This window comes from Petaurus breviceps, unplaced genomic scaffold (genome assembly GCF_028583685.1).
Source record: "Petaurus breviceps papuanus isolate PSGF00001 unplaced genomic scaffold, PetGlider_PUasm1.0 76, whole genome shotgun sequence".
NCBI lineage: Eukaryota > Metazoa > Chordata > Mammalia > Diprotodontia > Petauridae > Petaurus > Petaurus breviceps.
Window position 1 is genome coordinate 27,447,369 of NW_027186473.1, and position 12,123 is coordinate 27,459,491.

Sequence of the window (12,123 nt, forward strand, 5' to 3'; positions counted from 1 at the left end):
GAGAGAGAGAGAGAGAGAGAGAGAGAGAGAGAGAGAGAGAGAGAGAGAGAGAGAGAGAGAGAGAGAGAGAGAGAGAGAATTATAAACAGAAAGACAACTATTTCAATATAATTGGCTTCCTTTGTAATTTTCTGTGTTTTGTTTTATTTTATTTATAGACATTACTCTTAGGAGTCCACAGGTGTTACCAGCCTGCCAAAAGGGTCCACGATAAAAAAAAAGTTTTTTAAGAATCTCTATTCTCTGGGGGCAGTTAAGTGTCACAGTGAATAGAGAATCAGCCCTGGAATCAGTAGGACCCGAGTTCAAATCTGGCCTCAGATACTTGACACTAGCTGTGTGACCCTGGGCAAGTCAGTCAACTGCAATTGTCTCACAACCCCACCCCCAAAAGAAAGAATCCCTGTTTTCTGTGGTCTACCTTGGTGATCTCATCACCTCCCATAGGTTCAATTATCGCTACCTTATAATGAACTCTGTTTTATAGAGTGTTGCAGAATGCTAGAATTTGTGAGTTAGATGGAATGCTAGAAACCACCTAATTCAACCATAACTTGAACAAAAATGCCCTTTATGGCATCACTAGGATTTTTGTATAGTGATTTAAGATTTGTAAAACATTTTACATACATCATCACATCTGAACCTTTACAACAACTTTGTGAGTAGGAACTACGGGTATCATGTTACAGATGAGATAAATGAGTCTTAGAGAAGCTAAAAGACTAAGTCATGGTCACACAGTTAGCATCAGAGGAAGGAGTTCAATCCAGGTCTTTCTGATGCCAAGTACAGTGTTGCAAGTAATTACTCACTTCTTGCTTAGAGTTTTCAAATGAAAAATAAAGCCCTACCTCCCAAAGTAATCAGTCCATTCCACTTTGGGCTCCTCAAATTATTAGAAAATATTTCTTTATATCAAGCCTAAAGCTGCTTCTCTAAAACTTCAACTTTTGTCTTCCTGTTCTGCCCTCTGGGGCCAAGTAGGCAAGTCTAACCCTATGCCTACATTATAGCTCTACAGGAAACTAAAGATGGCTTTCTCATGACACTACCCCAGAACTTCTCCAGGCTGAAAATTCCAAGTCCTTTAAGTGGCCTTTATATAGTATGATCCCTGGGCTTCTCAATATCTGGGTCCCTTCTGTAGTATATGCTCTTTAACTTATTAAATGTCTTTCCTAAAAAAAAGACACCCAGAGCTTATTACTCCAGATGTGTTCTGAGTAGTGCTGAATACATAATAACTATCACCTGCCTCTCTTCAAAAGAAGGGAGAAGAAGAGAAAGAAGAAAGGAAAGGAAGAAAAGAAGGGAAGGCAGAAAATGAAGGAAGGAAGGAAGGCAGGAAGAAAGGAAGGAAGGAAGAAAGGAAGGAAGGAAGGAAGGAAGGAAGGAAGGAAGGAAGGAAGGAAGGAAGGAAGGAAGGAAGGAAGGAAGGAAGGAAGGAAGGAAGGAAGAAAGGAAGGAAGGAAGGAAGGAGACAGAGAGAGAGAGAGGTACACTCTCCTACTAGTCGAGGACTCCTATTTTAGGGTGTAGTGAAACAACATACTAAAAATCCAGTAAGATTATTCTGATTTTCTGATTTCTGGCTCATTCTTCTTTATATTTTTCCAAAGAAAATGTAAAAGAAAGAAAGGGTTAAAAGGGACCTCATAGTCCATCTAGTCGAACCCCCTCATTATACAGATAAAGATCACATCTAGACAATAGATACCAGTTATCTATATATCTAAGAATTCTAAAAAAAAAGTTTCCCCCATTTCACTCATTTCCCCTTCTAAAGGAGTCCAATTTTAGTGCCCTTCTTTTCCCAATATATTAGATTGTGCATCTAATTTTTTTCTTAAAAACTTCTAAAGTTATCATAAATTGTACACCACAGCCACCTAATAAAAAAAATGGAAAATGAATAAGCCACTCCCCCCAATAACATATTCTTTTTTTATCTGAAAATCATTATTCCAATATCAACAAGCACATCTTCACTTACTTATACATCATGTATTGATGGCAATGATGATGGTGATGACTGAGATAAAGGGAACTTCTCTGTGTAGCCTTTGTCCTGATGAGTGGTTTACAGGTTAATATACTACCTCCAGTGATAGGTGAGGCTTTATGGGCAGGGTGAAAATGCATAGGACAACCAGGATGAAACTTGTCTAGCAGGTGTTAATGACAGTAGTTTTTCTATGGTTTTAAAAAAAGGCGTCATCTTAGAATGAAATGTCCTTGAGTCGGTTATTTAGGAAAAAACAATAGTGACAACTTGGATTCTTAACCACAGAGATACACCCAAAATACATTGCTATAGATCAATGAATCAGGATTCTGACTCAGTTTTTGGCCAATTGTACCACATTCTGCGATGCCTTCTTAACTAAAACCAACCATACCCAGCTAGAAAAGTTTTAATAGGTAACTTGAACGGGTCTTTTTTTAAACTATATTTAGTATTCTCCTCATTAAAAGAAAAAGCATTGTTTCAGGTCAACTTAATTTTGCTTTGTGTGAAACAGTTCAATGTTAAAGAACCAAAAACAAGTTGGTCTCCAATGGTTAAGGACAAGAGATGATTAATTGAAAGTGATAATAGGATCATAGATTTAGAACTAAAAAGACCCTTAAAATGACTGAGTCTAACCCTTTCATTTGACAAATGATGAAACTGAGGCCCAGAGAGGGAAAACTGCTTGCTTAGTATCATATAGGTAATGAGTTGTGGTTCCAATTCAAATTTTTCTTACTCCAAGTAACTTAACCACAATGCTAAGCAGTGTACACTGCTCAGAAATATATATGTGCACATGCATACACATATGTATATATACACACATATGTAGATAGACATAGAGAGAGAAAAGAGAAATTAACTGTACGTTGGAAATTTATTATTAATTAATTCATCCTACTGTTTGATTTGCAAGCACTTTATGGATGATACTAAGGCACCTCCCTAAATGTCAATAAGAAATTGTCAGCCAAACCAAACCAGCCCCTAACCTGTGGGTGGCCAGAGCCAAACAGAGCAGGCAAGAGACAAGAGTCAGGAATCAAATAGAAGTTTAATTTCAAAGTGAGGAAAATGACTTGCAAGTACATGTGCTGGGGCCCTGTGTGGAGGCAATATGAAGAGATCTCAATACTTATACCAATGGCTATGCAGTGAGCTGTAGTCCTGACAATGAAGGGTAACAACAAGACAAGTTTGATCCACAGCAGGGCCCATGACCAGAACATGGGTGCTTGTGTGATGTTTGTCTGGGCTCAGATAATGCCTGCTACTGGTCAAAGCAATACAATAATTAAGTGATTTTACCACAGGGTGAAATCATCTAGAGGATGAGTGCAAAGAATTATTGTTATGCTAAGCTAAGGACACAGCCTGCTTGCTGGGCCTTAGCTCTGGAAAACAGATATCTCCTAATATTTTGGCAAAGTAAAGATACTATTATTAAAACATAGAGATCAGCAGTCCAAAAACTTTCTCTAATTTTATATTCTTGAAAATAGTATTAGAGGAGCAGCTAGGTGGCACCGTGAATAGAGCACCAGCCCTGGAGTCAGGAGGACCTGAGTACAAATCTGACCTTAGACACTTAACACTTACTAGCCATGTGAGTCATTTAATACCAATTGCCCTCCCTTTCCCCCTCCAAAAAGAAAAAAAAGCAATTACACATAAAACTGGAAATCTATTATGTACAACTTGTTATTCCTTTTAACTGTATAATAAAATTATCATGTAATTTTTTTCTTTTTCTTCCTTCTGTTCCCTCCCCCCATTCTAGAGATAGCTAGACACCAATAGGCACTATATATATATGTTATATATATATATATATATTATATATATAATTATTCTGTACATACTTCTATTTATCAGTTCTTTCTCTGGATGCAAAGAATATCTTTCTTCATATGTACTTTATAGTTAATTTGGATATTTATAGTAGTAAAAATTAATTATTAACTCAAAGTCATTCTCAAAACAATATTGCTCTTGCTATATACAATGCCGTCTTGGTTCTGCTCATTTCACTGTTCATTATTTTGTGCAAGTCTTTCCATGTTTTTCTAGGATCCTTGAGCTCATCATTTTTTTATAGCACAGTAGTATTCCATCACAATCATATACCCTAACTTTTTCAACCATTGTCAGATTGATGGACATCCCTGAAATTTCCAGTTCTTTGCTACCACAAAGAGAGATGCTATAAACATTTTAGAACATATAAGTTTTTTTTTCCTTTTTCCTTAATCATCTTTGGAAATAGATCTAGTAGAGGTATCACTGGGTCAAAGGGTATAAACAGATTAATAACTCTTTAGGCACAATTCCAGATTGCTCTCCAAAATGTTTAGATCAATTTAAAATTCTATCAACAATGAATGTATCCCAATTTTTCCACCTCCCTTCCAACACTGTCACTTTCCCCTTCAATCTATTTGAGCCAATCTGATAAGTATAAAATATCTCAAGGTTAATTTTCATTTCTATAAGCAATTAGATTTAGAGCATTTTTTCATATGACTATAAATTGTTTTGATTTCTTTATTTAAAAACCATCTGTTCAGGGGTGGCCAGGTAGCACAGCGAGTAAGAGCACTGGCTCTAGTGTTTGAGAAGACCTGGAGATCGAATTCCAGGCTCAGACACTTAGCACCCACCCAGAAACACCTGGCCGTGTAACCTTGAGCAAGTTACTTAACCCCAATTGCTTAGGGGCGGCCAGTTGGCTCAGCAAGCTGGCTCCAGTGTCGGGATGACCTGGATCACATCCGGGCTCAGATACTCAGCACCACGCCCAGAAATAACTGGCCGTGTAACCTTGAGCAAGTTACTCAGCCCCGATTGCTTTAAAAAAAAAAAAACATCTGTTCGTGTTCTTTGACTACCAATTTAGCAATGACTCTTATTCTCATAGATTTTGCAAAGTTCTTTATATATTTGAGATATGAGACCTTTAGCTGAGAAACTATAAATTTTTTTTCCTCGATTTCCCACTTTCCTTCTGATCTTGGCTACATTTGTTTATTTGTATAAATTACACTCTTAACAGAGCAGGAAATGTCCATGAGGCAACTATGGTTATTATAGATGATTTGTCATAGTAATGATTAGTCAGTCTCCAATTCTGAATTGCTTGCCCTCTTCCTGACATCATATTGCTTAGATTCATATTTAATTCACATAACAATCTTTAGAGAAGCATACATCAACAATACACACACATATATATACATACATATATCTATATACAATTATACATCAAATTATATCATTCAAATGATTAAGGAGATACTTTACAGAACTTGATATATTAATGACAAAATTTATTTGGAAAAAAATTAAAGAAATAGAATATGAAGGAAAGTGATGAAAAGATGTAAGGTCAAAGAGAGAATAGTACTTTAAGACTTTAAACTATATTTGCATTGTATTGCCTAGTGGGCATATAAGCACCCTACCAGAATTCTTTTGTGAGAAAGAATAGTCCTAATATCTAAACCAGGGAAAGATAAAACACAGAAAGAATACTATAGGCCAATATTATCAATAAGCATTGACTAAAATAATTTAAAGAAAATCTTATAAAACAGAATACAGAGATTTATAAAAGAAATTCATTATGGTCAAGTGGGATTTATAATAGGGAGTAAGGATGGTTCAACATTAAGAAAACAGTCAACATAATAATACTAAAAATCAAAACATCTAAAATCACATGATTATCTCAATAGATGCAGAAAATTCTTTGACAAAGTATACTAGGCTAAAAACCACAAAGCAAAGGCATAGAGGGGATTTTTTTCAATATCATGAAAAATCTATAGAAAATAAAAAAGAAATTATCATTCTCTATGAAGATGCACTACAACTTTTTCCAATAAATACTGGAGGGAAGAAAGGATGCCCATTCTCCCCACTATTATTTGAAATACTTCCAGAAATGCTAGTAATAGCAATAAGATGAGATAAAGAAATTAAAGGAATCAAGAGAAGTAAACAGAAGACAAATCTACCCCTGTTTATTGGGGCTATGATGGTTTACTTGGAAAACTTTGGGGAATCAACAAAAATACTGAGACAATAGCTTCAGAAAAAAAATGCAAACTATGAAATAAATCCTCAGAAATCAATCAACAGCATTTTATATAATAATAACAGAATAGGATAAGCCATAATAGAAATGTAAATCACATTCCAAATAACTATAAAATACATAAAGTATCTGGGGATCAACTTCCCAAAATCCCACAAAAGACTTGCTTAGATTCAGTTAAAAGTCATCCTTAAAGAAATAATCACTTAAATAGTTGGATGAATATTCAGTGCTCAAAACTTAGCCATGTCAATATAATAAAAATGACAACACTACCAAAATTAATTTGCACATCACATTATATCATTCAAATGACTAAGGGGATATGTTACAGAACTTGATAAATTAATTAAATTTATTTGAAAGAAATTAAAGAAATAGAATATGAAGAAAACTGATGAAAAGAAGTAAGGTCAAAGGAAGAGTAGTACTTCAAGACTTTAAACTACATTACAAAATTGTAATCATTTAAACCTGGTACATCAAAATCTAATACAGATTAAAGAATAGATAGACCAAAGAACATATTGGACAAAGGATGTTCTGAAATAGTAGAACTCACGAACCCAGTGTTTGATAAAGTAGACAGCATAAATTTAGCTAGAGAAAAGTCCTTTTATGATAAAAAAATAAAAACTACTGAAAAGCTTGGAAAACCATCTAGCACAAATTAGGTTTAGACCAACACCTTACACCACCCTCCACAATACATTCCAAATGCAAATGTGGCCTTAATATTAAAGACCATACTTTTGAATTTTATTTTAATCATATTTATTTAATAATTTATCTAATAATATTTAATAACTTTTAATAAAAATGAGAAGAAACAGATTTTATACCTCTCACAGTTATGGATAAAAAATGTATTCTTAATCAAATAAGAGATAGAGGCAATTACAAAAGATAAAATTGATAACTTTGATTACTTGAAACTGAAAAGCTTTTGCACAGACAACATTAATGCACCCAGGATAACAAGGGGAGTGGTTGAAGGGGGGGGGGGGGGGGGGGGAAGAAATCTTTGTATCAAATTTTTCTAATAAGAGTTTGCTTTGCGAGATATATTATACAATATAATTTAACATAAATTTTAGCCATGACAATTTCATATGGAATGAAAGCTTTCATTAGCTACTGGGGACTATTTTCCACATTAATGAGATTAATTTAATTTAATTATTTAATGAGATTTCCTATGTGTCTCTTATGTCTCCCTATGAAATCTCATTTATGCTAATTAAATAAAATGTTGTTGAGAATTTCGTTCATTACATTTCTTGAAAATATGCATAGTTAATGAGATTTCCCATATGTCCAGACTTTAGGGATACCCTGTATATGTGTGTGTGTGGTATACATATTTACAGAAAAAGAAAGGGATGGGGTGGGGCGGGGGAGGCAGCTAGATGACTCAGTGGATAAAGTACTGGGTCTGGAGTCAGGAAAACCTAAATTTAAATCTGGCCACAGACACTTACTAGCTATGAAATCCTGGGCAAGTCACTTAACTTCTGTTTGCTTTAATCCAGTATCTCTACCAAGAAAACACCATGGACAGTATTGATGTGATATGGTCCACAGCGTCATGAAGAGTCAGACACAAACAACAACAATACAAACACACATACACACACGCACACATATACATATACAATTAAACATCAAATTATATCATTCAAATGATTAAGGAAATACTTTACTAAATTTGATATATTAATAACAAAATTTATTTGAAAAAATGAAAAATAGAATGTGAAGGAAAATGATGAGAAAACGTAAGGTCAAAAGAAGAATAACACTTTAAGACTTTAAACTATATTATAAAGCAGTAGTCATCAAAACAAATAGCCTTCCCCTAATGGTCAAAGAACAAACAATTCCCAAAAAGAAGAATTGTAAATTACTCATAACCACATGAAGAAAATTGTTCCAAATCACTAATAATAAGAGAAATTCACAAAAATAATGTCAAAGTTTCAACTCACATCCTGCAAATCGAAAAAAAAAATGACAAAAAATGTCAACAGTCAATGCTGGAGAGGATGTAGAAAGATAGGTATACTAATACATTGTTGCTGGAGCTGGGAAATGATATAACCATTTTGGAAAACACTGTGGAATTATGCAAATAAAGTTACTAAAATGTCCACACCTTTTGAAGCAAAAACTTCATTCCTGGGTTTATACCCCAAGGAAGACTTCACCAATAACAAAAAGGTTCCAATATACTGCAAAACATTTATAACAGTTTTTTTTTTTTATTATAGCTAAGAATTGGAAACAAGGTAGATATCCATCAATTAGGGAATGGTTAAACAAGTTGTGGTATATGAATGTAATAGAATATTACTATGTCATAAGAAGTGAGGTGCATGATGAATGCTTGAAAATAACTATATGAACTGATGCAGAGTAAAGTAAACAGAGCTAAGAAAAGAATACACACAGTGACTACAACAATGTAAATGGAAAAGAAAAAAATAAATATAACAAAATTATAAAAGTCAAGCAGGACTTAAATGAAGAGAGATGAGAATACACTTTCAATCTACCCCTCTGTGGAGATAGAAGGTCCACAGGTGTTTCACATTGTGCGTGTTTTCAGATTTCTTCAATGTATCAATCAGTCATGCTGACTTTTTTTCTCCCTCTCTAAAAAAATACTATTTGTCATGTAGGATGGCTCTTTGGGAAAGTGAGGGAAATAGATAAATAGTATGGTATAGTGATATTAAAAAACAAAGGAAAAAATCTATTAAAATCATTTTTAAAAGAAATAAAAATTTTAAAGATACTATGAAGAATAAAATCAACCATTTTTGGAATATCCAACCATCATACAACACACACACACAAATTACATATGATAAATATATAAATTATGTGTGTATGTATATAATATATATAAAAATTGGGATTCATTCTTCTCTTTTCTTCTTTAACCCATCACAAATCTCTCCCAATAAAACAGTAGAATGTAAGCTCCTTGCAGAGATTATTTTGTTTTTGTCTTTGTATACTGGGATCTAGTATAATGTCAGGTACTTTTCTGAACTCAATTGGGCCATCACTGTATTGAGTGTTGAGAAAACAACAAAGGCAGTGTTTGGTTCTTCTTTTATCAGCAGTAACTGTCAAGTAGTTTCTTTTCTAGCATGGTTTCTTTATATGGGTGTGTTTTGGTACCTGAAGTTATACACTAAAAATTTGTTTTCTTCATTAAAATAAATTCCTTTTAATATGCTGTCTTTTTATAAGTGTAGCATAGTGGTAGGGAAAGGGCACTAGATTTAAATTTTTCTTGAAAGGGATATTTTCTGTCTTAAGATTTGGCATGCTTTAAAAAGCACATGTATGAGCTATGGAGATGAACAACTTTGAAAGATTTAGCAACTCTGTATTGATCACAATAACTGAGGATCAATGATGAAAAATGCTACTTACCTCCTAACAGAGAAGCTATGGACTTAGGGAATAAAATAAATTATATTTTTTTGAACATGGTCAATGTTAGGATTTGTTTTGTCTGTCTATGCACATGTTTACTTTCTTTTTCAATGGAAAACTGTATTTTTGTTTATTTCTATCTATAATGGGGCTTTGTTCAGCATGCCCAAATCACCTAAAATCAAGGCATTCATGTGCAAGATAGCAAGAGTCTACTTCTGGGAGAAGATATCTTGTATTCCCCCCACCACTGGATACCCAGAACAGACTTTGTCTTTAATGACTAGGATAGTGCCCCTCCCCCCTCTTTCTGTCATAGTATCTAGGAGGCACTAGATACTATTAACTAAGCTAGCTAAGAGGAATGACTAACCTCATCTTTCCTTTTCAAGCCCCGAGGACCCAAGCAATGGAGTTGAGGTTTTGGTCTATTTCATTTGTCCTTTTCAGTTTTAGGTTCAGGCAATGAAATTCTCTCAAACCCTGGTAACCTTAGATTGTCAGATTTATTGGCAGTCAGTTGGGAAAAATAACTCTTAATTAATTCTTTAGTTTCATTTCAAGGTGAATTCACCCTTTTCATTGTTGATATTGGCAATTTGGTTTTTTCTTTCTTTTTTTAAAATCAAATTAATCAGTTATTGGTAATTAACCATTATTGGGTTTTTTCATAAAACCAACTCTTAGTTTTATTCATTAGTCTAATAGTTTTCTTTCTTTCTTTTCAATTTTATTAATCTCTCCTTTGATTTCCGGGATTCCTAATTTGTTGTTTAATGAAGGATTTTTAATTTACTCTTTTCCTAATTTTTTTAGCTGCATGCCCAGCTTATTGATCTCCTCTTTCTATTTTAAGCATTTAAGCATAAATTTTTCCCTAAGTGCTGCTTTGACTGCATTCTATAAATTTTGGTATTTTGTCTCATTATTGTTATTCTCTTTGATGAAATTTTATTGGTTGTTTCCATGTTTTGTTGTTTGACCCATTCATTCTTTAGTATGAGATTATTTAGTTTCTAATTAGTTTTTAATCTATCTTTCCATGCCTTTTATTACATGTAATTTTTATTACATCATGATCTGAACAGGATGCATTTAATATTTCTGCTTTTCTGCATTTGACTGTGAGATTTTTATGTGCTGATACATGGTCAATGAGAAAAAGGTATGTTCCTTTCTATCCCTATTCAATGTTCTCCAGAGCATGGTAACCTTGAAATAAGGATTTCAGGTCAAATGTTGTGGTCAACCCAGAAGGAAAGCCCTGAGAAACCAGGGTGCTGGGACCTAAGTTTAAGGGGTCTTTGGATTTGAAATTTGGTAGAACTATATTACATAGGATTTCAATAAAGCTATAAAACTAATCATCTTCCACTATCCTCCTTACAAATTGAGGTGGTGGAAAGGGGGGTGGGGGCAGATAATACCATGTGGGGGAAAGGTGTTTGTTTATATGTTTGGCTTTGCTCTGCCTTTTAAATGAATAGTCATTTGTAAAAGCTAATCTATCTATTAAGTGGTTAAATGGAATTAGGGTGCAGTGAACTCCTAAAATTAGAGGAACACAATAGTGAGAGCTTGAACCAATGGCAGACTGGACAGTCCCAAACCCCTTAAGGAGACTGGAGAATTCTGGAAGGAGAATTGAAATAAAGCATGCCCTGGCCCCCACTGGCCAATCCACCCTATTATAAGAATATTGTGGTTGATTCTGGGCATCATATTTTATGTAAGATATTGACAACATAGTGCACATAAAGTGAAGTGCAACAAGCATGTTGGAATAACCAAATACCATGCCACAAAAGAATGATCTTGGGAGGGGGTGAGGCAACTTGACATTTTTAGGTCAGAGAAGAAAAAAATTTGGAGAAATGGGATGGTTGTTATCAAGTACTGAAGAGTTATAATATAGTTGGGGGGAGGGAACTAGACTTGTTCTATTTGGCCCCAAAGACAGAACTAAGGGCAACAAGGAGAAGTGTCAGACAGACAGGGCTTAGATTCTATGGAAGGAAACATTTCCTAATGATTAGAATAATCCCTAAATAATATGGGAATACCTCAGGAAGTAGTGGGTTCCCCATCAACATCTTCAAACACAATCTGGAAAGCCATTCCCAAGGATGTCCTTAAAGTGATTTCCATTCTGCTTATAAACCAAATTAAATGGCCTCTGAGATCTCTTTCAGCTCCAACATTCTATGATCTGACAAGTGATAGACCAGATTAATAATAATTCTCATTCATATAGCTCAGGGATTCTGAATCTTTTATGTGTCATACACTATTATAAATACCCAAATTAACAACAAAAGGAATATGAAGAAAGACACTATCTGTATTCAGAGAAAGAATAGATAAATAGAAGTATGTATAGAATTGCTTTACACACATATGTGTGTATATACATATACATATATTATATACATACATACATACATACATATTTATGTCTAATAGTAACCATTTCTGGGGTACAGCAAAAGGAGGTGAGAGAAGAAAGAAAGAAATTTACATGATATTATTATATTATTAAAAGAAATAGCAAATTGTACGT